This window comes from Thalassophryne amazonica, chromosome 11, assembly GCF_902500255.1.
Source record: "Thalassophryne amazonica chromosome 11, fThaAma1.1, whole genome shotgun sequence".
In the NCBI taxonomy this organism is placed as follows: Eukaryota; Metazoa; Chordata; class Actinopteri; order Batrachoidiformes; family Batrachoididae; genus Thalassophryne; species Thalassophryne amazonica.
Genome location: NC_047113.1, coordinates 866,630 through 890,161, shown reverse-complemented (window position 1 = coordinate 890,161; position 23,532 = coordinate 866,630). Strand labels below are relative to the sequence as shown.

Genomic DNA, 23,532 nt, shown 5'->3' with positions numbered 1-23,532 from the left:
CTTGGTCCGCACCGACTACAGGGGCCTGGCTAGCTGTAGAATTTTCCACGGTGCGGAGCTGAGTCTCCAATTCGCCCAGCCTGGCCTCCAAAGCTACGAATAAGCTACACTTATTACAAGTACCGTTACTGCTAAAGGAGGCCGAGGAATAACTAAACATTTCACACCCAGAGCAGAAAAGTGCGGGAGAGACAGGAGAAGCCGCCATGCTAAATCGGCTAAGAGCTAGTAGCTACGCTAAGCTAGCGGATTCCTAAAAACACGCAAAGTGAATAATGTGTAAATAATTTAGAGGTGATTCAGCAGAAGGAGTGCTTTAGTTAAGGCACGTAAAGATTACACTGGGAAACAAATCGTAATCTAGATAACTAGATCAATCTAACTGCGCAGATTAAACAGCTAACAGATACAGAAAAACACCGCTGTGCTCCGGAACAGGAAGTGATACAATACCGCAGTGAGAGCCAACCACCAGTAGAGGCAAGCAAGAGGATCCCAAGCAAGATATCAAATTGCCATTGTAGGAATTTGGGTTTCCAGATTTGCTTTTCTTCTGGACTTCCTGGGGCTTCGCAAAAATGTTTTCTGAACCAACTTGACCATCTCTTTTAGTACTGGTGGTTGTCCAGATCATTTTGCCCTGGACAGACAGCCTCCGTCTTTGAACCTTTTGTGCCATGTCCAAATGTGCATTACAGTTGGTGCATTTTTAACTAATTCTCTCACAAATGCACGCTGCACTGTCTTGTTCCACTGCATCCGAGCATATTGTAACACCCAAGATGCCTTTTCTTTTCCAGTGAATGGCAAAACATTAAACATAGAATTTTGAGTTGTTTCGACACATAATGTTAAAATTTGAGATAATTTGAATGAAAATTAGTCAAGTTATCAGATTATGAAATTATAGAAATTTTTCGGAAACTCCTTTTATTTTTATAAAGGTTAAATCATGAGACACATCGCAGTTTAAGATTTGTAAAAATTCAACGTATACCTTATTTTTTCAATAATTTAGAAAAACAAACAAAAAAAAACAAGTATAGCACCAAGATCCTTAAAGCTAGGGTAGGTAACTCTGTTCAGAAACACTTTTTGTTATATTGGGGGAAATGGTCCATCTATCTTCTATCTTAATAGCCGTCATACATTATGTATTCAAAAAAAGGAATGAAAAAAATCAGACGTCTATAGCAGCTGTAGGATCGATAAAACTCCGACCAATATAAGCCCTGCGGTGCTCTCTCACAAAGCAATCAGATGCCTTCATGTCTAGTTCTTTCTGCTTGCGTCACCAGGCTCAATGCCCCCGTCTGTCCCTCCCTCCCCCGTGCATGCACACTCATCTCATTTCACCGAAGTTTGGTACAATGGCAGAGAGAATACAGCCAAAACTACTATTTCACCGGATTGTACCATGTCAGATTAATCATTTTCTCTGCAAATTGGCCGTTGAAAACGGCTGTAATCACTTCCTGAATCACACAGGACCATTCTAGCTTCAGCCATTCACTTGCATGCATGCACCTAACAAGCTACAGAAAGCATTTTGAGCCGTCTAAAAAGGTAATTATTTGTCATGTTTACATTGTCATGGCTTTATAAAACAGTTGTGTGTTCTTTCCTTCTTGTGTGCAGCTGTTACAGTATGTTTATAACAGATTTAACTTCTTGTTATAATGTTCAGATGAGCTGTGGTTTGATGCGATCCGCTGACGTCACTACTCGCTGTGTTCACTTCTTCTTTAGTCCACTTGATGAGCTGAAATGTTCAAAAAATCTTTCACACATAAATGTCATGCTATGTGGTGCGATCTAATCACCTACACGACGTGCAGCTCGTCAAGTCGAGTAAAGAAGTGAAGAGAGTGGTGACGTCAGTGGATCGTATCAGCGCATGAACAGCTAAAGCTGGAACGGTCCTGTGTGATTCAGGAAGTGATTACAGCCATTTTCAACAGCCAATTTGCAGAGAAAATGATTAATCCAACACAAAATAATTATTTGATATACACAGCGTCCAGCACAGTGTGTGTGGCAGCCGGTAGAACAAAGAACGGCATCCAGCTGGGAACACAGCGGGTGGGATCATCACGACGACGTGCGTGTTACTGCATGTCAGGGGGCCTTTAGTCGGCTCTCCTCTGCCTCGCTGAGTCCCACAGTTAGGTACGTGTTCAAGTTTGTGGGGGCGTGGCTTTGGATTGAGCACTGATGGGGTCGTGGGAAGGGGGTGGAACCTAGAGCAGGTGCTACTTTCAAATCTTCCTAGCTCTCTTTCTAGCTCTCCAGGACTACCAACTCTTGCTTTAATGAAAAAAACCAACATTTCCACTAATTCTGATCAAACGTGTTTGTATATATTAAAAGCCAAGTGGCCTCTGTGTCTGCCTGTGTGCAAGGGCTTGGCTTTGATCACGGACAAACTGGGGAGAGCTGGCATTTACTGTTTGGTATTCTTATGTGTTTTGGGTCAAGGATGAACGACGCGAAAATGGAACATTGATATTTTTGAAGAATTTGTGGATATTATGTAACAACAGTGAACAAAAGATGTTGGTAATTACATTCTGGACTCACACGTCATTCCAAATCATGATAGAAACTTTGCATAATTGAAAAATGTCAGCTGCCTATTTTATAAACACAACCCAGTCTAGAGCCCGTGGATCCTCAAGGGCAACGTGCTAGTATATGTGTAACCTAACATACAAACTTAGGCTAAATAAATAATGAACCCTGGCTTTGGTGCGCAGACATGATCACAGATCGTCCACCCCGGCTGTTGTGAGAATCAGGAATGACATCCAGCTTGCGTTTCACTGCAGGAGGTCTGAAGGGATACTGTTTCTTAACTTGTTGCTAAGTGACAAAGTAACGCAACCTGTCATTGTTTCTGTGAGACAAAGTGAGCTCGGTGCAGTCTGAGAAACATGCAAGCAGGACAAAAGGACAAAACCTGGAACTCAGCTCGTTTCAGACAGCCACAGTAAGTTCAGTCAGTGGAGTCCTGAGCAAGAGATTTTTTCTGTCTCATACAGTATTTATTTGACAGCTGTCCATCCTCACTGTGCTTTGGTTTGGTGGGGGGGCAAGTGAAGTGACAGATGTTGATTAATAATTGCGATGATTACATATTCTTCACCAGCATGACATCTTGGCCAAAGACTCATCCAGTGGTGTTCCCACATCTCCAGACTGACCACTGGAGCAAAATGAAAACCATGGTAAGATGAAACTCTGTGTCCATGTCCCGCTCAGCTCTTTAAAAAAAGAGAAGAAGCTGTTTGACATGCTGCTGATATCGCTGTTCACACTTCTAGATACCAATTTATCTGGCATCAGTTCCAGTCACCCTGCTAACAAAGACAGGTTTGTCAGAACAATATAATATGTAGTCGGGTCCATAAGTAGTTGGACAGACACACTTTTTGTAATTTTACCTGAAAAAAAAAATCGTCTGTTCGCTTTAATTCAAGGTGTTTTGCAAAAACATCACACTATCCATTCATAAATCACTGCCATTTATAGACATATTGCCCCCCAATTCAGAGGTCGTTAGACAAACTAAATATAAGAATTAATTTTTATACAAGTCATCAGTCACTTTTACAACCAGTTTTCTTTTGACAAATCAGAGGTTGGATAGCCACAGAATCCTTTAACTCCTGCAGAGTTGTTATGAGTTTCTTGGTGGCTTCCCTCACCAGTCTCACAAGATGATACTGTTTGTATTCATTAGTGACTGATGTAAATGAAATTCAAAACATAATCAGTAACTTGGAAATGTTCATGTATCCATCCCCTGACTCCATTGTGGTGGTGTACAGAGGTAAAATTACAAAATCTCTCTCACTGTCCCTGTCTCTGTCTGTCAACACAGAACGTCTGCTTGGATTTCAGTTGTTTATTTTAGCTTTGTTACGTGCCACAGAATCACATGAAGGTGCTCTAAACCTGACAAGCAGCCAACTTTTACCTCCTGTGTCTCAGAGACAAACTGTGCTTCATGATGCTCCTCCCTCCACTGTCCAAGGATCCAGTAAGTGCTGCTTTAGCACGAGTTTAGAATGTGTTTTTGGGTTTTCTGCTGTATGTCCAAACTATTTTTCCTCCCCCTGTAGAGATTTATGTTACCCCACCAAAAAGATGTCCTTTACCTCAGAATATGCCCCAATACAGAAATGTGTACAATGACCGGGCGCGGAGGGGATTCTGCTTCTGGCTCAATGAAAACAAGCCACCAAAATGTAAGTACTGACCATCAATTGTCAAATGATGTTGGTCTCTTATTTTTGCTTAATTCTGACTAACTCCTGGTCAACCATTAATTGGGTAAAGAGGTAGAGTATGGGCAAGACCAGTGTGACCTGGACATGATGAATAATGCCCCCAAACCCACCATCCACCCTAACTTCAACTGTAATTCCGAAACCAGCAATGCTTTGCCTAACAGGCTAAATTTTGTTCAGGTGCATCATTAAAGGAAAAGAAAAGTTAATGTAATTGTGTGATTGGGTTGGCAGAGTATGATATTGAGAGCCCATATGAAAAGTTGTAGGCATGTGTGATCATGTGTGTTAAAGGTATCAGCGTTTTTGTATGGCTGGTCTAAAGCCACCAGCAGGCGTCATGCCGTCTGCTATGACAGCGATGTGTGACATCACATTGGCACAGAGGTTCAACACCCCACCAGTGTCGCCCTACAGTATAGAAGGGGCAAAGATGTTGTCAATCCCCTTCCAGAAAGGGTCGAGAGGGTGCAGGGTTTCTTTGCAACCACCCACTCCACCAGGTGAGTTCACTGATTAATCACTTTGAGCAGATGGAATCGGTTAATCAGTGACATCACCTGGTGGAGTGGGTGGTTGCAAAGAAAACCTGCACCCTCTCTGCCCTTTCTGGAACACATTTGAGACTTCTGTGCAATTAGACAGAAAGATTTGTTTAACTTTTAATTAAATACGTACCATAAATGGTGTTTTTCTGATGCGTACGTCATCCAGCGCACACATGGTGTCTCGTGGCGTCTTTTTTCTTTGTGCATCATGAGATAATGTCGTTGTGCAGCCAGGATCGCCTGGTGTCTGTGGTAAATGAGATGTTAAGGTGCTGTGACGTTTTCAACTTGTAGCGCAAAGACAGAGACATGGTGGGGATGGGGGGGGGGGGGGGGGGGGCTTGACTAACTGATCTAATCGGAGGTGCAACTGTAGCACAAAGTGCCAGAGGGACTTTTCTTCATCCACAACAAGGATTTAATTGTTTTCAGACGTTGTTTTCTGTAGGCCGTGTTGATGAATCCACTATAACTAACAGGTAAACTTTATATTGTGTGTGTGAATTTACACCACATGAGGACTGCAGCTGTCAGCCAATTATTGGACAGCATCAATTGACATATTTTGACTTATGAGAAAGCCTGTAAAAAAATCCATAAATTAGCGTCTTTATTGTTTAAGCCGCAGTGTTCAAAGCGTGTGAAAAAACTAGTCTCTTATAGTCTGGAAATTACAGTATCTACATCAGCGTGTGTTCACCATGTGTAGCTTTCTGTGCTCATGCTACATCACAGCATTCCACAAGCAATCCAGGGGATTTTTTCTGATTGGTTAAAAATATGTCAATGTAATTGTCAATGATGGATGAATTCTGACTTTCAGAGGTGGATATTTCAGTTGTAAGAGCTCCTTATTTTCATTTACATGCATCAGTCATTAGTTTATGGCACAGTCTATCGTCCCATCTGTATTCTATCAGTGAGTTTACTTTAAACCGTATTTTTGTGGACAGTGTGTGGTGTTTTTTTTTTTCTTTCATCTCAGACAACCTGGGTGTAAAAATAAAGATGCATGCCCAGCATGTTGCTTTTGCACCGTCAGTGGACATGTCTCGAAGCTACCTGCTAATTAGTGGTACCCTGGTGCTAACATAAGTAACACTAATGCTGCATTTACACATAATGATGACAAGTCACAAATGCCACGAAGTACACATTCTTGGCCGCTGATCACGAATGTGATGATTCGGGGCAGAGGCATCAAGTGTCCTCAGGAACTGCTGCAACATGTTACCACGTGTTACGATTAATGGCACATGTTGCTGGAGAATTATCAGGAACGGTCAAGAATAATGTTCCGTGTTGTTGCGTGCTATCCACATTGTTAAGTTCTGTCATGTTGTGAATGAGGTGAATTGTCTCCACACACACCCATATTCATCCAACCATCAGCTGCTGAACAATTCAGATAGCACCAGTTTTTCCTCAACAGCCACAGCAGAAGAACTTTGAGACTGCATGCTTAGGTGGGCTCTGTGCCATGGAGTGGTGCAGAGAGGAGGAGGAGACAGAGAGAGCCAGATGTGTGGCTTCATGCGGCTCTCATCGTGCTCGTTTTCCCAAACATCGACGTGTGACTTCAAGATGGCGCCGCTGTGTATGGTCCGCCGTCTGCCTCATCTGTTTTTACTGATATTTTTATGGAGTACTCTGTTTGTCACGTCTTTTGCCTCAGCACAATATGTTTATGATAGAGAAACGCTGTTAAATATCTGTGACGCGGTTGTTAGACATTCTTTCTTTGATTATAAGGGATATTCAAAGACGCCACCACCTCTCCTGGCGTCTGTGCCGGTATACCTATACCGGCTTGTCACAGCGTTTCCACGCAACAAGCGCCACAGGCAGCGTGGGAAAAGAGGTGGTTTCCATGTGAAAGTCAAGTCCTACCTGGCTTCTGCAGATGAAAGTGCTCCCCGCTGCCCAGCGTCTGGATACTGTGTGGATTTACAAGTCCATATCAGCTACCGATGGCTCTTACAGACTGCTCCTGGGACCAGCTGCACACTTCCGCGTTGGTGTTACGCTAAGACCCAGAGACGGGGCAGTGTACAGGGGAATCTCCGCCCGCTCAGCCGCGCGGAGCAGCAAAACGAGCGCGCCATCTCCATACGAGGCGCGCTAGTGAATACTAGGTCCCTTTCCAACAAGACTTTTATACTTAAGGATTTTATTTTAACACATAAGTTGGACCTACTTTTATTGAATGAGACCTGGGTAAAAGCTGGCGATAACAGCGCTTTTACTGAACTCCTCCCGGCTGGGTACTCATTCTTCAGCGCACCACGGCTCTCTGGACGCAGTGGGGGCGTGGCCACTCTCTTCAAACAGAGCTTCAGCTGTCATTTAGTTCCAATACAGCACTAATCTAGTTTTGAATTACAATCATGTATAATTAACTTTGCTTCTCCTGTGCTTTGCGTCGTCATATACCGCCCCCCTAAATATAATAAGGATTTTATGACTGACTTTTCAGAGTTTTTATCAGATATAATGCCTAAATATGACAATATACTCATCTGTGGGGACTTTAACATACATGTTTGTTGTGCCTCAAATCAGTTGGGCAATGACTTCAAAAGCCTCTTGGACTCTTTTGGTCTATTACAATCAGTGCATGGCTCCACACATCAATTCGGTCATACACTAGACTTAGTCATTTCACATGGACTTTCCCTGGCTCTTAGTAATACAGCAGTTGCTCCTATCTCAGATCACCTTCCTGTTATTTTTGAATTTACAGCTCCTGTCAATATCCCCAGGGCCTCCATACCAGCCCGCTCCCGCCGCACCATCACCCCCTCGACTGTAGGGGACTTTGAGGCTGCTTTTAGAGACACTGCACTTTATTGCACAGAGGATGTGGCCTCCTCCCTTAGTCCAGATGAGTTCATCTCATATTTTAATACCACATGCTCTGATATTTTAGATACTGTGGCACCTTTTAAATCCAGGTCCACCAAACCCAAACCAGACCCCTGGCTCAATGACACCACCCGTGCCTTATGCCATCACTGTAGACAGGCTGAGCAGAGATGGAGAAAGGACAGGTTTCAGGTGTTCTTGGAAATGCTATGGGATAGCCTTACAGAGTATCAGAATGCTGTAAAGGAGGCAAAAACCCAATATCTGTCAAGTATTATAGCCAGTAGTTCTAACTGTCCGAGAGTGTTATCTGACACAATCAAGTCAGTTTTAAACCCACCCACCATATTGTCTGACATTTCGCAGGCTACATGTGAAAAATTTCTCAAGTTTTTTATAGAGAAAATAGCCACTGTCAGACAGAATATTTTAAACTGTAACACGGTTTTTAATAGCCTTTACACGCCACCTGAACCATCTGCTGTTTTTAATAGTTTTGAGCCGGTTACTCTGACATTCCTCACTGAGGTTGTCCAGAGCATTAAACCCAGTTACTGCTCATTGGACACTATTCCAGGAAAGGTTTTTAAAGAGGTTTTTAACACTGTGGGTCCGAGCTTGCTCTCTTTTATTAATAGCTGCCTCAGCTCCGGGACAGTTCCAGCCCATTTTAAACATGCTGTAGTTAGGCCTCTTCTTAAAAAGCCCAACCTAGATCCCCCAGTTTTATCTAATTTTAGACCAGTGTCAAATTTATCGTTTTTATCTAAGGTTTTAGAAAAAGTTGTTTTTAATCAGTTGCAATCGTTTTTAGAACACAACTCTGTTTTAGATAAATTTCAGTCGGGTTTTAGATCTCGACATAGCACTGAGTCAGCTCTTTTAAAAGTACAAAATGACATTTTTTTTATCGTTGGACTCTAAAAAAACCTGTGCTGCTGGTGATGTTGGATCTAACAGCTGCGTTTGATACTGTGGACCACTCAATCCTCCTCACACGTCTGTCCCAGCAGGTTGGCCTCCGGGGGACTGTCTTGGAGTGGTTTCAGTCTTATTTGACCAACAGGACTTTCAGGGTGATGGTTAATGACTTCTCCTCCTCCACAGTTCCTCTGACCACTGGTGTGCCCCAGGGCAGTATCCTTGGACCGCTCTTGTTCTCTTTGTACATGCTTCCACTGAGTTCAGTCATCACCAAACACAATCTTCAGTTTCATTTTTATGCTGATGACCTCCAGATTTATATGCCAGTTGTGCCTAATAATACAAGTGCTTTGGACTCCATACATAACTTTTTTAAGGATATTAAGGACTGGCTGGCTCAGAATTTTCTGCACCTTAATGAAGCCAAAACAGAGTGTATTCTGTTTGGAGCTAAAACTAACTCTGATCCAGATCTTGGCTCCCTGGCTCCTTATCGTAGGGCTGTGGTAAGGAACCTTGGTGTGCGGTTTGATGACTGTTTAAAATTTGAGAAACAAATTGACAGTGTGGTAAAAGCCAGTTTTTTTCAGCCAAGAATTGCGCGCTATTGCGCGTAACCGCGCATCGTTAAATTCTGTCACGTTGTGAACAAGGTGAATTGTCTCCACACATACACCCATATTCATCCAACCGAATTCAGATCGCTCCAGTTTTTCAGAAGAACTTTGTGACTGCATGTGTAGTTAGGCTCTGTGCCATGGAGTGGCGCAGAGAGGAGGAGGAGGACAGAGCCAGATGTGTGGCTTCATGTGGGTCTCGTCTGGTACATTTTCCCAAACATCAGGCACATGCAGCAGGTGGAACACCTGCAGGAGTGCGCAAAAGAGCACTGAAATTTGACTTTTAGCTGACTTGGTGTCAGCAATCAAACTGAATGCGGTGCAGCAGGGTTTAATTGTGCGCGCGCTTCTTCCTCCGCCGGACTGGAGGAGGTGCAGAGATGTCTGGCTGCACGTGAGTCTCCTCTCGCTCCTCTGGTTGCTCAGACTCGTTCTCCCGCTGATCGGTTACAACAGGTGGAACACCTGCAGGAGCGTCCTGAGGAGCTTCAGCAGAACTGTGGAACAACATTTGGAGCCGAGTTTAATTGTGCGCACGTGACAGAAAACTGATCCGTCGTGGCGTGCAGTGAAATGTGACGCCGCATTACAAGCCATGTCAAAACTTGACAGTTTCCGTGTCACTTCGTAATAACGCGTGACAGTTTGGGCTCCAAGAACCATCACAGGAACCACTGCGAACGTTGTCACGTTCTATTAAGGAGCAATACTCATCAAGATGGATCAATACGCTCAGTTGCGACCTCCACGACGTGAGACGAAATGAGGGTGGTGTGTGACATTCGTGGAAGATTTTTTGACAGGCAAAAACATGCTCCGCGAATATCAAGAATATCACGTACCAACACGTGCTATTAAGAAACTGCGTTAAGTCACACTAAGAATGTCAGGAATGTGTCACGAATGATGCAAATATGACATTCGTAACACGTCTTGCCTATGTGTAAATGCACCTTAAAATTTCACTCAGTGGAAATACTGGAGCATTAGCTTCTTTGATGATTTTGTCCAATGAAACACATAACAAGCCATATTATGTCTGATATTTTAAATAAAATGATGAGGAGAATCAGCTAACTCAGCCAAGTCACGTCTGCCGCAGTTAGCAGTGTCTGTGAGCGAGACCCCAACATCAGCACACAGCTGTCCCTCAAAGCAACATGCCCCTAATTATTCATAACTTTATGGCTTAAAATAACTTTAAATAGTTATATAAACAATTCTCCCTCTGTAGAGATTCTGATTCAGAGATTCAGAGATTTGCAATTGTGCACTGAAATTGTGTGTGACATTTCCGTGAGCACAGACTGCATTGTGGAGGTGTAGAAGGTTTCCTGCCGTGCAGTGGAGATCTTGACTTTCCTCAGCTGTCTGAGGTGTACAGTGAATGAGGAAACTAGCTACAGCGATCATTTGTTTTCATTTGTGGTACCTACCGCGTGCTGGGTAATCGGGAGAGTCGGGAGTTTTCCCGGTGGGCTGGTCCAACCTGGGGCCATTGTGAGGGGGTGTTAATATATATATACATATCAATCAATCAATCAATTTTTTTTTTATATAGCGCCAAATCACAACAAACAGTTGCCCCAAGGCGCTTTATATTGTAAGGCAAGGCCATACAATAATGATGTAAAACCCCAACGGTCAAAACGACCCCCTGTGAGCAAGCACTTGGCTACAGTGGGAAGGAAAAAACTCCCTTTTAACAGGAAGAAACCTCCAGCAGAACCAGGCTCAGGGAGGGGCAGTCTTCTGCTGGGACTGGTTGGGGCTGAGGGAGAGAACCAGGAAAAAGACATGCTGTGGAGGGGAGCAGAGATCGATCACTAATGATTAAATGCAGAGTGGTGCATACAGAGCAAAAAGAGAAAGAAACAGTGCATCATGGGAACCCCCCAGCAGTCTACGTCTATAGCAGCATAACTAAGGGATGGTTCAGGGTCACCTGATCCAGCCCTAACTATAAGCTTTAGCAAAAGGAAAGTTTTAAGCCTAATCTTAAAAGTAGAGAGGGTGTCTGTCTCCCTGATCTGAATTGGGAGCTGGTTCCACAGGAGAGGAGCCTGAAAGCTGAAGGCTCTGCCTCCCATTCTACTCTTACAAACCCTAGGAACTACAAGTAAGCCTGCAGTCTGAGAGCGAAGCGCTCTATTGGGGTGATATGGTACTATGAGGTCCCTAAGATAAGATGGGACCTGATTATTCAAAACCTTATAAGTAAGAAGAAGAATTTTAAATTCTATTCTAGAATTAACAGGAAGCCAATGAAGAGAGGCCAATATGGGTGAGATATGCTCTCTCCTTCTAGTCCCCGTCAGCACTCTAGCTGCAGCATTTTGAATTAACTGAAGGCTTTTTAGGGAACTTTTAGGACAACCTGATAATAATGAATTACAATAGTCCAGCCTAGAGGAAATAAATGCATGAATTAGTTTTTCAGCATCACTCTGAGACAAGACCTTTCTGATTTTAGAGATATTGCGTAAATGCAAAAAAGCAGTCCTACATATTTGTTTAATATGCGCTTTGAATGACATATCCTGATCAAAAATGACTCCAAGATTTCTCACAGTATTACTAGAGGTCAGGGTAATGCCATCCAGAGTAAGGATCTGGTTAGACACCATGTTCTAAGATTTGTGGGGCCAAGAACAATAACTTCAGTTTATCTGAGTTTAAAAGCAGGAATTAGAGGTCATCCATGTCTTTATGTCTGTAAGACAATCCTGCAGTTTAGCTAATTGGTGTGTGTCCTCTGGCTTCATGGATAGATAAAGCTGGGTATCATCTGCGTAACAATGAAAATTTAAGCAATACCGTCTAATAATACTGCCTAAGGGAAGCATATATAAAGTGAATAAAATTGGTCCTAGCACAGAACCTTGTGGAACTCCATAATTAACTTTAGTCTGTGAAGAAGATTCCCCATTTACATGAACAAATTGTAATCTATTAGACAAATATGATTCAAACCACCGCAGCGCAGTGCCTTTAATACCTATGGCATGCTCTAATCTCTGTAATAAAATTTTATGGTCAACAGTATCAAAAGCAGCACTGAGGTCTAACAGAAACAAGCACAGAGATGAGTCCACTGTCCGAGGCCATAAGAAGATCATTTGTAACCTTCACTAATGCTGTTTCTGTACTATGATGAATTCTAAAACCTGACTGAAACTCTTCAAATAGACCATTCCTCTGCAGATGATCAGTTAGCTGTTTTACAACTACCCTTTCAAGAATTTTTGAGAGAAAAGGAAGGTTGGAGATTGGCCTATAATTAGCTAAGATAGCTGGGTCAAGTGATGGCTTTTTAAGTAATGGTTTAATTACTGCCACCTAAAAGCCTGTGGTACATAGCCAACTAACAAAGATAGATTGATCATATTTAAGATCGAAGCATTAAATAATGGTAGGCTTCCTTGAGCAGCTGGTAGGAATGGGGTCTAATAAACATGTTGATGGTTTGGATGAAGTAAACTAATGAAAATAACTCAGACAGAACAATCGGAGAGAAAGAGTCTAACCAAATACCGGCATCACTGAAAGCAGCCAAAGATAACGATACGTCTTTGGGATGGTTATGAGTAATTTTTCTCTAATAGTTAAAATTTTGTTAGCAAAGAAAGTCATGAACTCATTACTAGTTTAAAGATAATGGAATACTCAGCTCAATAGAGCTCTGACTCTTTGTCAGCCTGGCTACAGTGCTGAAAAGAAACCTGGGGTTGTTCTTATTTTCTTCAATTAGTGATGAGTAGAAAGATGTCCTAGCTTTACGGAGGGCTTTTTTATAGAGCAACAGACTCTTTTTCCAGGCTAAGTGAAGATCTTCTAAATTAGTGAGACGCCATTTCCTCTCCAACTTACGGGTTATCTGCTTTAAGCTACGAGTTTGAGAGTTATACCATGGAGTCAGACACTTCTGATTTAAAGCTCTCTTTTCAGAGGAGCTACAGCATCCAAAGTTGTCTTCAATGAGGATGTAAAACTATTGACGAGATACTCTATCTCCCTTACAGAGTTTAGGTAGCTACTCTGCACTGTGTTGTTATATGGCATTAGAGAACATAAAGAAGGAATCATATCCTTAAACCTAGTTACAGCGCTTTCTGAAAGACTTCTAGTGTAATGAAACTTATTCCCTACTGCTGGGTAGTCCATCAGAGTAAATGTAAATGTTATTAAAAAATGATCAGACAGAAGGGAGTTTTCAGGGAATACTGTTAAGTCTTCTATTTCCATACCATAAGTCAGAACAAGATCTAAGATATGATTAAAGTGGTGGGTGGACTCATTTACTTTTTGAGCAAAGCCAATAGAGTCTAATAATAGATTAAATGCAGTGTTGAGGCTGTCATTCTCAGCATCTGTGTGGATGTTAAAATCGCCCACTATAATTATCTTATCTGAGCTAAGCACTAAGTCAGACAAAAGGTCTGAAAATTCACAGAGAAACTCACAGTAACGACCAGGTGGACGATAGATAATAACAAATAAAACTGGTTTTTTGGGACTTCCAATTTGGATGGACAAGACTAAGAGACAAGCTTTCAAATGAATTAAAGCTCTGTCTGGGTTTTTGATTAATTAATAAGCTGGAATGGAAGATTGCTGCTAATCCACCGCCCCGGCCCGTGCTACGAGCATTCTGACAGTTAGTGTGACTCGGGGGTGTTGACTCATTTAAACTAACATATTCATCCTGCTGTAACCAGGTTTCTGTTAGGCAGAATAAATCAATATGTTGATCAATTATTATATCATTTACCAACAGGGACTTAGAAGAGAGAGACCTAATGTAATATATGACCACCACTAACTTTTATGCTACACAGCAAGACACTTGGGCTGCTGTATCTTAAAGAGAAGACATTAAATGTTGTAAATGTTTTACAATCACGAAAATTCACAAGAAAATAACTTAAGACTGCTTCTTTTGCAATGCTGTTATCTTTTCCAAAGCCCGAGGTAGGGACATACCATTACACGTTTAACACCCCTATGCATTCATTACAGTTAGTTCAGTCCAATCAAACCCTGTGTGCTCAGATGGGACTTGTGCTACTAGTAAGTACAGGAGGAGTGACCCGTGAGTGAACAGATGGACAGAAAAAAGCCAGGTGGATTAAGAAAAAGAAAAGCTTTGGAGGAAGATGCTGCCAAGTGTGCAAAGCTCACAGATATTTTTCAAGAAGACAGAGCGAAGAGGAAAATGGTAAATAGGGCCGGGCAGAACAGGCTACGTGCCCGTTGATGCAACATTTGTAGTCAAGTACCACCTCTTCAAGCTACTTACAGACTTCACTGACTTAAACTGGACAGACACTGTACAATATTTTCAGTTGTTGTACTCGGCTCCAGCTCAAACTCTGCGACAAAACCGCAGGGTTTAAAAGTTCAGAGCGCATGATTCATGTTCTCACACTGTACGGCCCGATGCTCTGATACGATCTGACTGCTCACGTTGTACGTTCAAAAACCACATGTCTGAGTCGCGTTTCTTTTAAAAAAAAAAATCAGCGCACACAGTGAGTGAAATCGAACGTATATGTGCGTGTGCACACACACAGCAGACAGCAACATGATTCACGAGAGGACGGTAAAAAAAGAAAACATAAATATTCATAACAGGTGTGTTGCTACTTACACTGTTGTATAAATAAACTATATTTCATACGGAGTCCTACAGCTGTGCTCATCTGTTGTAAATCCTGTTGTCTGCTGTGTGCGCGCGCATATATGTTCAGTGTCCTTCCACCTGATTCCACTCACTGTGCGCGCTGATAGGCATGAACTTTAATATGATATTAGGTTATTGTGAGGGAACACAATAAAAAAACACAAGACTTTACATGAGATCACTGTTTGCTCTCTTCGGTGTTTGCTCATGGACAGTGCGCGAGGTAATAAGTGCGTAGACGCTTGTAGCGCTGCTTCAACAGCGCGGAACCCTCACGAGTCATGACGGCCGACCAAAATATCAAACAGGTTATATTTTTATCCGACCATATGATTCCCCATCGGGAGGTGGTCGTGAGATGTTAAACGCAGCTCGTTACTCCATGTAGACTGAACGATGCAGGACGCACGATTAAGATGAAACTTGGCGTGATCCAAAAAAATTCTTGCACGAGTGAAAAATTGGCTGAAAAAGGGCCAAAACCCGCACAGTGTAAGCCCGCCTTAGGTGGTGCACTGGTGAGTTAACAATACCATTCTTGTTTTAACTAACTAACTTTTACTTTCTATTATAAGCCACCCAATTTTCACAGTCAGTCAGCACATAAATGCCACAGCAGAACTCTCATTATCGCTGTGCGCTGGCGGTTTGTGGGCCGGTTGGATATGAAACTCCCGGGCTGAAAAATGTTCCCAGCATGCCCCTGTGTGGTACCACGGTGTAAGCTGCCATTCAAGGAACTGCAAAATTTGTCACTTCTGTGTCGGCCTCATTTCTCAGCTCAGGAGTTTGGGGTTTGGTACTAATCCCAGTCTGCAGCTGTATGTGGCCTATACAGTACGAGGTCCCAGAGTCCCACGTGGATGGACTGTTCTCCTAAACAGAATAAATCTTTGGATTTCAACCGTGTGTGTGTGTGTGTGTGTGTGTGTGTGTGTGTGTGTGTAAGAAAGTAATCTAATAGCAGTTAATGTAATTTCCTGAAGGAAGGTGAAGCCAAATGTTCTTTTAAATTATTGATTGTTTAATTCAATAGGTACTTGACTAATGTCTGTATTTCCTCCCTATAGGCAAATCATACAGTTTGGGCTCCTACAAAACCAATCTGGGATTACCGAGAGTCTGAGGGTTTATCACCATCTCTCAACCCAACCTTCTTTTTTTATATCACAAAATGTTTGATGTATAATTTAGTCACCTTTCTTCCCTTTCTCAGAGTGAACACTTATCACCAGGTGTCTGTTCAGCAGTAAGATGTGAAGTCTGTAGTGTTGTAGTTCTTATGACATCAAGTCTAATAAATCAGAGTACTGAATTCCTGCCGGTGTTTAAAAAAAATCCAACCCTGCACGTACAAATCTTTTTTCTTTTTTTCCAAGCTGGAGTTTGTAATTTCTGACTTTATGACATGTCATGTATGCAGCAAAAGTGTCAGGACCATCGAGATACATAACCCTAGAGGAGACACCAAGCTCCTTTCTGTGATATTTTCTTCCCCTGTAATTGGTAGAGGCACTGACACGAGCTTGTTACACACTGCTGTACTGACAGCAACACCATGATCCACACCTCAAGTCAAAGCCTATCAGATACATTTACTGCATAAAACCTACAGCAAACATGACAAAACTCTGAACCACAGGTTAATATGTTTGACTGTGATTACAGTTTTTGCCAACAGCTTACACCCAAAAAGCGAATGCTTAGACTAAAACTTCAAATCCAACACTTCTTCTAACAATCACTAAAACACAATGTGGCAACACCTTAAACACATTTTCTGCTTTGCACTTTGCTTGCAGTTCTTCAACACAGTTGTTGCAGAACGTTACACACAGTTTCCTACATTAGACACTGAACTCAAAGATAAAATACCTTGTTATCATTGGGAAAACACTTTTAATAAAAATGCAAAACACATCTGGTAAGTGGAAATACTTAGGCACACATCTGAAAACACACACAGAAAACTCACCACCAATCAGTCTGACCTTTGACACTACAAATAGAGCTCAGGTAAGAAATGTTGACAAATCTGCAAACATGGAGGTGATAAGACCCAGAGAAAGAGGAAGACAAAGCCACTTTTCCACTACAAAGCTCCAGCACTACTCAGCTCTACTCGGTTTGGTTCCAAGCGCGAGCTTTTCTACTGCAAATAGAACCTCTTCAACGTGGGCGGGGTCAGCAGAGCAAACTGCAGTGACGTAGTTTTATACGTGACACAAACATAAACAGTGGCGAACTCCGTGTGTTTACTGCTGTGAGTTTTTAAGAGAAAGTTGCTGGCGGTGAGAAAAACACGCTTGAGACCTACAGAAGACTTTGGTAATTCATATGAAGATGAAGACGAGAAGGTACAAGCTGCTAGAGATGAAGAGACAAAGCAAAGCTGTCGCTATTAACTATTAAAATTGTGACTGTCAAAATAAAGCGTTAATTTAGATTAATTACAGCACCTATCAGGCCTTCAGTCACACTTTGCTCCATTTTGTTTCGACGTCAGTGACTTGGTCTGTAAATAAAGACGCGTTTCTGAGCAATAAACGTGTTATTGTCCATGCTTTTTTCTTTTTTTTTTAACCAAAGTAACTTGCTTTGATAACTTATTGTTAAATCTCAAATGTGGGAGTTTGTGCATTTACTGACGTTCACGCACAAAATGTTGATTTGGTTTTAATGACCGTTAATTAACGTCGTCACTGAACTTGAACAGGCTTAAAACACATTAAAAACGTTTGTTTTTCATCCAGATTTTAATGTTCAATGGACAAATTTAAAATATGAAATCTGATAATTATTAAAGGAGTCATATTGTGCAGAAAGAATCAGCCTCCAAACTCCCACAATTCTGTTTTTATAGACATTCTTTATATCCTTTTGTCATTGTACACATAAATACAATGAAATTTGCCTGCATTTAACCCATCCAAATTACACTTAGACACTTCTCCCAATTTAAGACCAATTTACTGTTGTGTGGGCCGCTGAAGAGGAGGTACTGCTGGCCCACTACCACCAGAGGGCGCCCTCTCGTGCTTGGAGTGCGGGCTCCAAGCACGAGAGGGCGCCAGACCCAGAGGAAGTGACAGCTGTCACTCATTACTCCAGCTGTCACTCATCTACACCACCATATAAGCCGGACTGCAACTCCACCTCCCCGCCGAGAAATCGACTACCAGTACCAAGGTAATTTCTCTGCTGAATTTAAACTGTGACTTACGTCTGATCTGTTTGCAGCCGTTGTCCTGTGGTGCCCTTTCAACTGGGTTGGCGGTCAGTGAGAGAAGCGACGTCTTCGCCTCTCACTCCATCCAGATAAGTGGTTACAGGAGCTGCTAGTGTGTTCCTAGTTTGGAGGTGGAGGTGCTTCCTCCCAACTGTGTTTGGACTGTTACTTACTGAGTGTGCGGACTCACACTCACACATCATCTTTCTGTTTTCTGCCAGCAGTACCAGGGTCGACAGCCGAAGACAGAGGCCACCTGGGGACTCGGGACTTGGCGGCTCCGGTGTTCTTCAGGCCGTTGGTGGTGGAGGCCGTGTGGGACGCGGCTTCTCTCTCGTCGGGCGTCTTCTATCTTCGAGCCTGCCCACACGTCACCTGGTGTTTATTGACTGTGAAAATTAAGACACGTTTCGTTGTGTAATATCACAACATTAAATTGTTACCTTTTGGCTTACTCATTGTCCGTTCATTTGCGCCCCCTGTTGTGGGTCCGTGTTACGACACCTTCCCAACATTTACAGCTTGTTTAATACCTCCTTGATATGTAACAAAAATAACCCTGATCATTTTTTACCTGATTAAATGCCCCAAACACACACAGATCTGAGTTTTTTTTTAAATATACCTGCAATTAAATGATTCATTTAGATTAATCACAAACCCTGTAATCAATTACATTATTTTTTAATAACCTGACAGCACTAATTAAAATATGTATGCTGTATGTGTGTGTTTCAGATGGTTTTCTCAGAGTCACTGCTGCAGAGGTTCATGCCACAGAATGAGACACCTTTGTCATCATGTTATACACCAGTTATGTTTCACTGTGAATTTTGAATACATTTTTGTACTTTTTGCTAAAATGTCTCCACTTTTGTGTAACATCATTTTGATTTGTAAAAGTTACCAAGGTTTACTGATTTAAAGGTTAGCAGTTTGAAAAGCTGTTTAAGCATAATCCAGTAGTAAAATGAGTTTTACATTTAATGGGGTCATAAATGTAACAGACAGTAAAACTGGTTGTTCAAAATTCCTCGATGTAATGGTGCCTTCACTGAAGTGACTAAACCTTTTTGGGAAATGAACCAAAATGTTTTTTTTTACTGTTGACTCAGAATGAAATGACAAATTATGATACAGTCACATGAGTCAAATTGTTTACTGCAACAAAAAAGAGCAAATACACACAAAAAAAGCAACAAACTATACGTATAAGTTTCATGTGTCTGTAGTCTGGGTTGGGGGTGCAGGTCACATGCCCCGGTCATGCATCGCGTGCACAAGATATGCCTGATTAAATGCAGCTTCCACCACCGTTGCTTCCTCAAGGATCAGTCGGATGTGTCGATCACACTGAACCCAGTTCAGCTTCAGCCTCAACGTCACTCAAGATGGACAGATTCTCCTGCTGGAACAGGCTCCCTTTTTCCTCTTGCCTGGACAATAATGAAGGTAGAAATGGGAAAGTTAGTTTAAAAAAACAAACAAAAAAAAACAACTCTGTATGATCATTCCCCAGAGTTTCAGTTATCTTGGTCACTTTGCATAAAAATTATGTTCTTTCAAACTTATTCTCCAACAAATCAGATAATTTGGAGCATCATTTTGAAAGAACATGACTGCGATCAAGATAACTGAAACTTTGGGAAGGTCCAGCTTTGTGGGATTTATGACAATATTTATGGGTTCTGGGTTTTTTTTTGGGGGGGGGGGGGGGGGGTCACCCTGTCGTATTTGGGAAAGTTAAGGTGATGTGAGACGTTATTCTTACCTGTGATGACACGTTCCTGTGTGGTGCTGGACGTTGATACAGATGTTGAAGCTGGTGTTCGAACCCTCCTCACTTATGGAACTGGATTCTTCAACAAAAACACAAAATAGCGACATGTTTAAAAAAAAAAACATCACCGTAATGACACTAAATGAGTCAAATGTACACGTTTGTTGTCTTGCTGACTTGAGGTGTTTTTCTGTCAGAAGTTAATACTTTAAAGCGGAGCACACAGTTAGCTAGCTCGCTAGTTAGCAGTCAGCTAGCTCACTGTGTCCGCGTACATGAGACAACGATGTTACTTTAACACAAGTTTAGACTCACAATCTTCGTTTGTTAAAGTGTGCTTCCCCCCAATGGGATAAGTAACGTTAAACGGTGCTTTCAAGCAGACTACAGTCACAAAAACACTTACCATCCGTCGCTTCCAACAAAGCCGAGTCGCGGTCATCCTGCCTCCCGTTGCTCGCCTGTCGGTGTCCGTAAACAGTGTTCCTGCAGTCGAACCGTTTCCAGCCCTTACGGTCCGACCTACTCCGGTCATTGTGGCCCTTTAATCACTTTTAAGCTTTTTCTGGAGCCGAGTGCAGCCTCATTTCGGATCGCTTCATCCACCTCTCTGTATTCTCTCCTCCGCCACCAAACATAAACGTCCGCAGCTCATCCACAGACCACGGTGTGGTTTTGTGCGCATAAAAAAAAAAAAAAACTCGCCGTGAAACGAAAGAAAACGACGGTCGCTGTAACGCCGCTGTGACTATTTAAAAATGGCGCACTCACGACTCATCCAGTGACGACATTCTCTGACCAATCAGTGGCCAGCAGCCTGTTGACGTCACATTTTAGTATCGGCTCGGCTCGCTTGAACAGGTACTAAAAAAAAGGACCCGGTACCCTAATGGAAAAGCAAAAAAAAACGAGTACAGTCGAGCCGAGTAGTGCTACTTTTGTGAAGTGGAAAAGCGCCTAAAGAGAGATAAGTGGACAAGGACAAAGAAGAGCTTCTTCTTCTTCTTCTTTGTCTTTCGGCTGTTCCCGTTAGGGGTCGCCACAGCAGATCAATCGTTTCCATCTCACCCTGTCCTCTGTATCTTCCTCTGTCTCACCAACCACCTGCATGTCCTCTCTCAGCACATCCATGAACCTCCTCTTTGGTCTCCCTCTTCTCCTCCTGCCTGGTGGCTCCATCCTCAGCATCCTTCTCCTTACATACCCTGGGTCCCTCCTCTGCACATGTCCAAATCCAAACCATCTCAATCTCGCCTCTCTGACTTTGTCTCCAAACCGTCCCACCTGAGCTGTCCCTCTGATATGTTCATTCCTAATCTTGTCCATTCTTGTCACTCCCAAAGAGAATCTCAACATCTTCAGCTCCGCCTCCTGTCTTTTTGTTAGTGCCACTGTCTCTAAACCATACAACATAGCTGGTCTCACTACTGTTTTGTAAACTTTCTCCTTCACTCTTGCTGATATTCTTCGGTCACAAATCACTCCTGCCACCTTTCTCCACCCACTTCACCCTGCCTGCACTCTCTTCATCACCTCTCTACCACACTCTCCATTACTTTGAACAGTTGACCCCAAATATTTAAACTCATCTACTTTCCCCACTTCTACTCCTTGTAACTGCACTATTTCACTGGGCTCCCTCTCATTCACACACATGTACTCAGTCTTGCTTCTACTGACTTTCATTCCCCTTCTCTCCAAAGCATAGCTCCACTTCACCAGACTAGACTCAACTTGCTCTCTACTCTCATTACAGATCACAATGTCATCTGCAAACATCATAGTCCATGGGGACTCCTGTCTGATCTCATCCATCAACCTGTCCATCACCACTGCAAACAAGAAAGGACTCAGAGCTGATCCTTGGTGTAATCCCACCTCCACCTTGAATGAGTCTGTCATTCCGACTGCGCATCTCACCGCTGTCACACTATTCTTGTACATGTCCTGCACTACCCTAACATACTTCTCTGCCACTCCAGACTTCCTCATACAATGCCACAACTCTTCTCTTGGCACCCTATCATAAGCTTTTTCTAAGTCCACAAACACACAATGTAACTCTTTCTGTCCTTCTCTATACTTTTCCAACAGTATTCTCAGAGCAAACATTGCATCTGTAGTGCTCTTTCTCGGCATGAAACCATATTGCTGCTCACAGATCTTCACCTGTTTTCTAAGCCTAGCTTCTACTACTCTTTCCCATAACTTCATGCTGTGGCTGATCAGCTTTATGCCTCTGTAGTTACTGCAGCTCTGCACATCACCCTTGTTCTTGAAAATAGGAACCAGCACACTTCGTCTCCACTCCTCAGGCATCCTCTCACTTTCCAAGATTTTATTAAACAATCTGGTTAGAAAGTCTACTGCCATCTCTCCTAGACATTTCCATGCCTCCATTGGAATGTCATCTGGACCAACTGCCTTTCCACTCTTCATCCTCTTCATAGCAGCCCTCACTGTTCCGAATGAAATTTAAGCAACTTTGTTGGACCATGTGATGAACCACAGCCTCACACTGATGGAAGCTGCACTCTAAAAAGGTGCTGTCTCAGTGAGAAAAACTGATGTAACAATTTGCTTTTTTTTTTGTTATTTCAATTTAGTTATTTCATAATGCCACAAGATGTCTCTAATTACACAAGTTGACATAACTTTACATAGTTAAGTTACAGTAAAATAACTTCAGGAAATCTATGCAAATTGTTACATCACTTTTCTCATTGAGACAGTGGTTCATTTTTTTTAGAGTGTGGACAAAGGGCCCACCCAAACCTCAGCCACCACACAGTGGGTAGTACTGTCAAGTGCAATATCATTCTGATGTTACCGTACCATGTATGTAAACTACAGTACTGTAAACACTTGTTTTGGTAAATAGACTGCATTTATATAGCGCTTTTCCATCTGCATCAGACGCTCAAAGCGCTTTACAATTATGCCTCACATTCACCCTGATGTCAGGGTGCTGCCATACACGGCGCTCACTACACACCCATTAAATACTTGTTTTCATTGTTTGTTTGTCTTTGTATTTGAACTGTACAAATTATATAACATGATATATTGATATGAAATTTTCACCAGATGTCATGATAATGATGATGATGATGATAATACTTTGTACAAAAGCCTTTGTTGGTAATAACAGCTTCAAGATGCCTCCTGTATGAACAAACTAGTCACATGCATCGCTCAGGTGTGATTTTTGACCCATTCTTCCACACAATCTTCAAATGTTGAATATTCCATGTACCTCTTCTATGAACTCTGATCTTTAGTTCTTTCCATAGATTTTCTATTGGATTAAAGTCAGGTGATTTGCTGGGTGACAGGGTTTTTCTCTATATTGTCAATATATATTATAAAATATTAATGTCTTTACTTTGATGTACTCTCTGTGATTGTGTCTTTGATTCTGTTCTCTATTTTTCATATATACATGTATGCATGTGTGAGAGTTCATGTACCATTATTCCTTTAAATAATTACTCATTGTCAAAGCAATCACTGTTCAAGTGATCATTAAAACTGCCACACGAGAAAGTGAGCAGATGATGTTTCTGTGTAGGCTCTCAGTTGTCCAGGTGG

At 42.2% G+C, this 23,532-nt stretch overlaps 2 long non-coding RNA genes across 2 annotated transcripts; both read left to right on the top strand.

The window, feature by feature from the left end:
* Positions 1 to 2,774: 2,774 nt before the first annotated feature.
* On the top strand, positions 2,775 to 3,440 carry LOC117520970. The gene is made up of 3 exons (XR_004563834.1): positions 2,775 to 2,989; positions 3,149 to 3,227; positions 3,324 to 3,440. It is a non-coding gene; the product is annotated as an uncharacterized LOC117520970 (long non-coding RNA).
* Positions 3,441 to 3,998: 558 nt separating this feature from the next.
* Positions 3,999 to 16,146, top strand: LOC117520650. The gene is made up of 3 exons (XR_004563717.1): positions 3,999 to 4,042; positions 4,125 to 4,250; positions 16,003 to 16,146. It is a non-coding gene; the product is annotated as an uncharacterized LOC117520650 (long non-coding RNA).
* Positions 16,147 to 23,532: the final 7,386 nt, after the last annotated feature.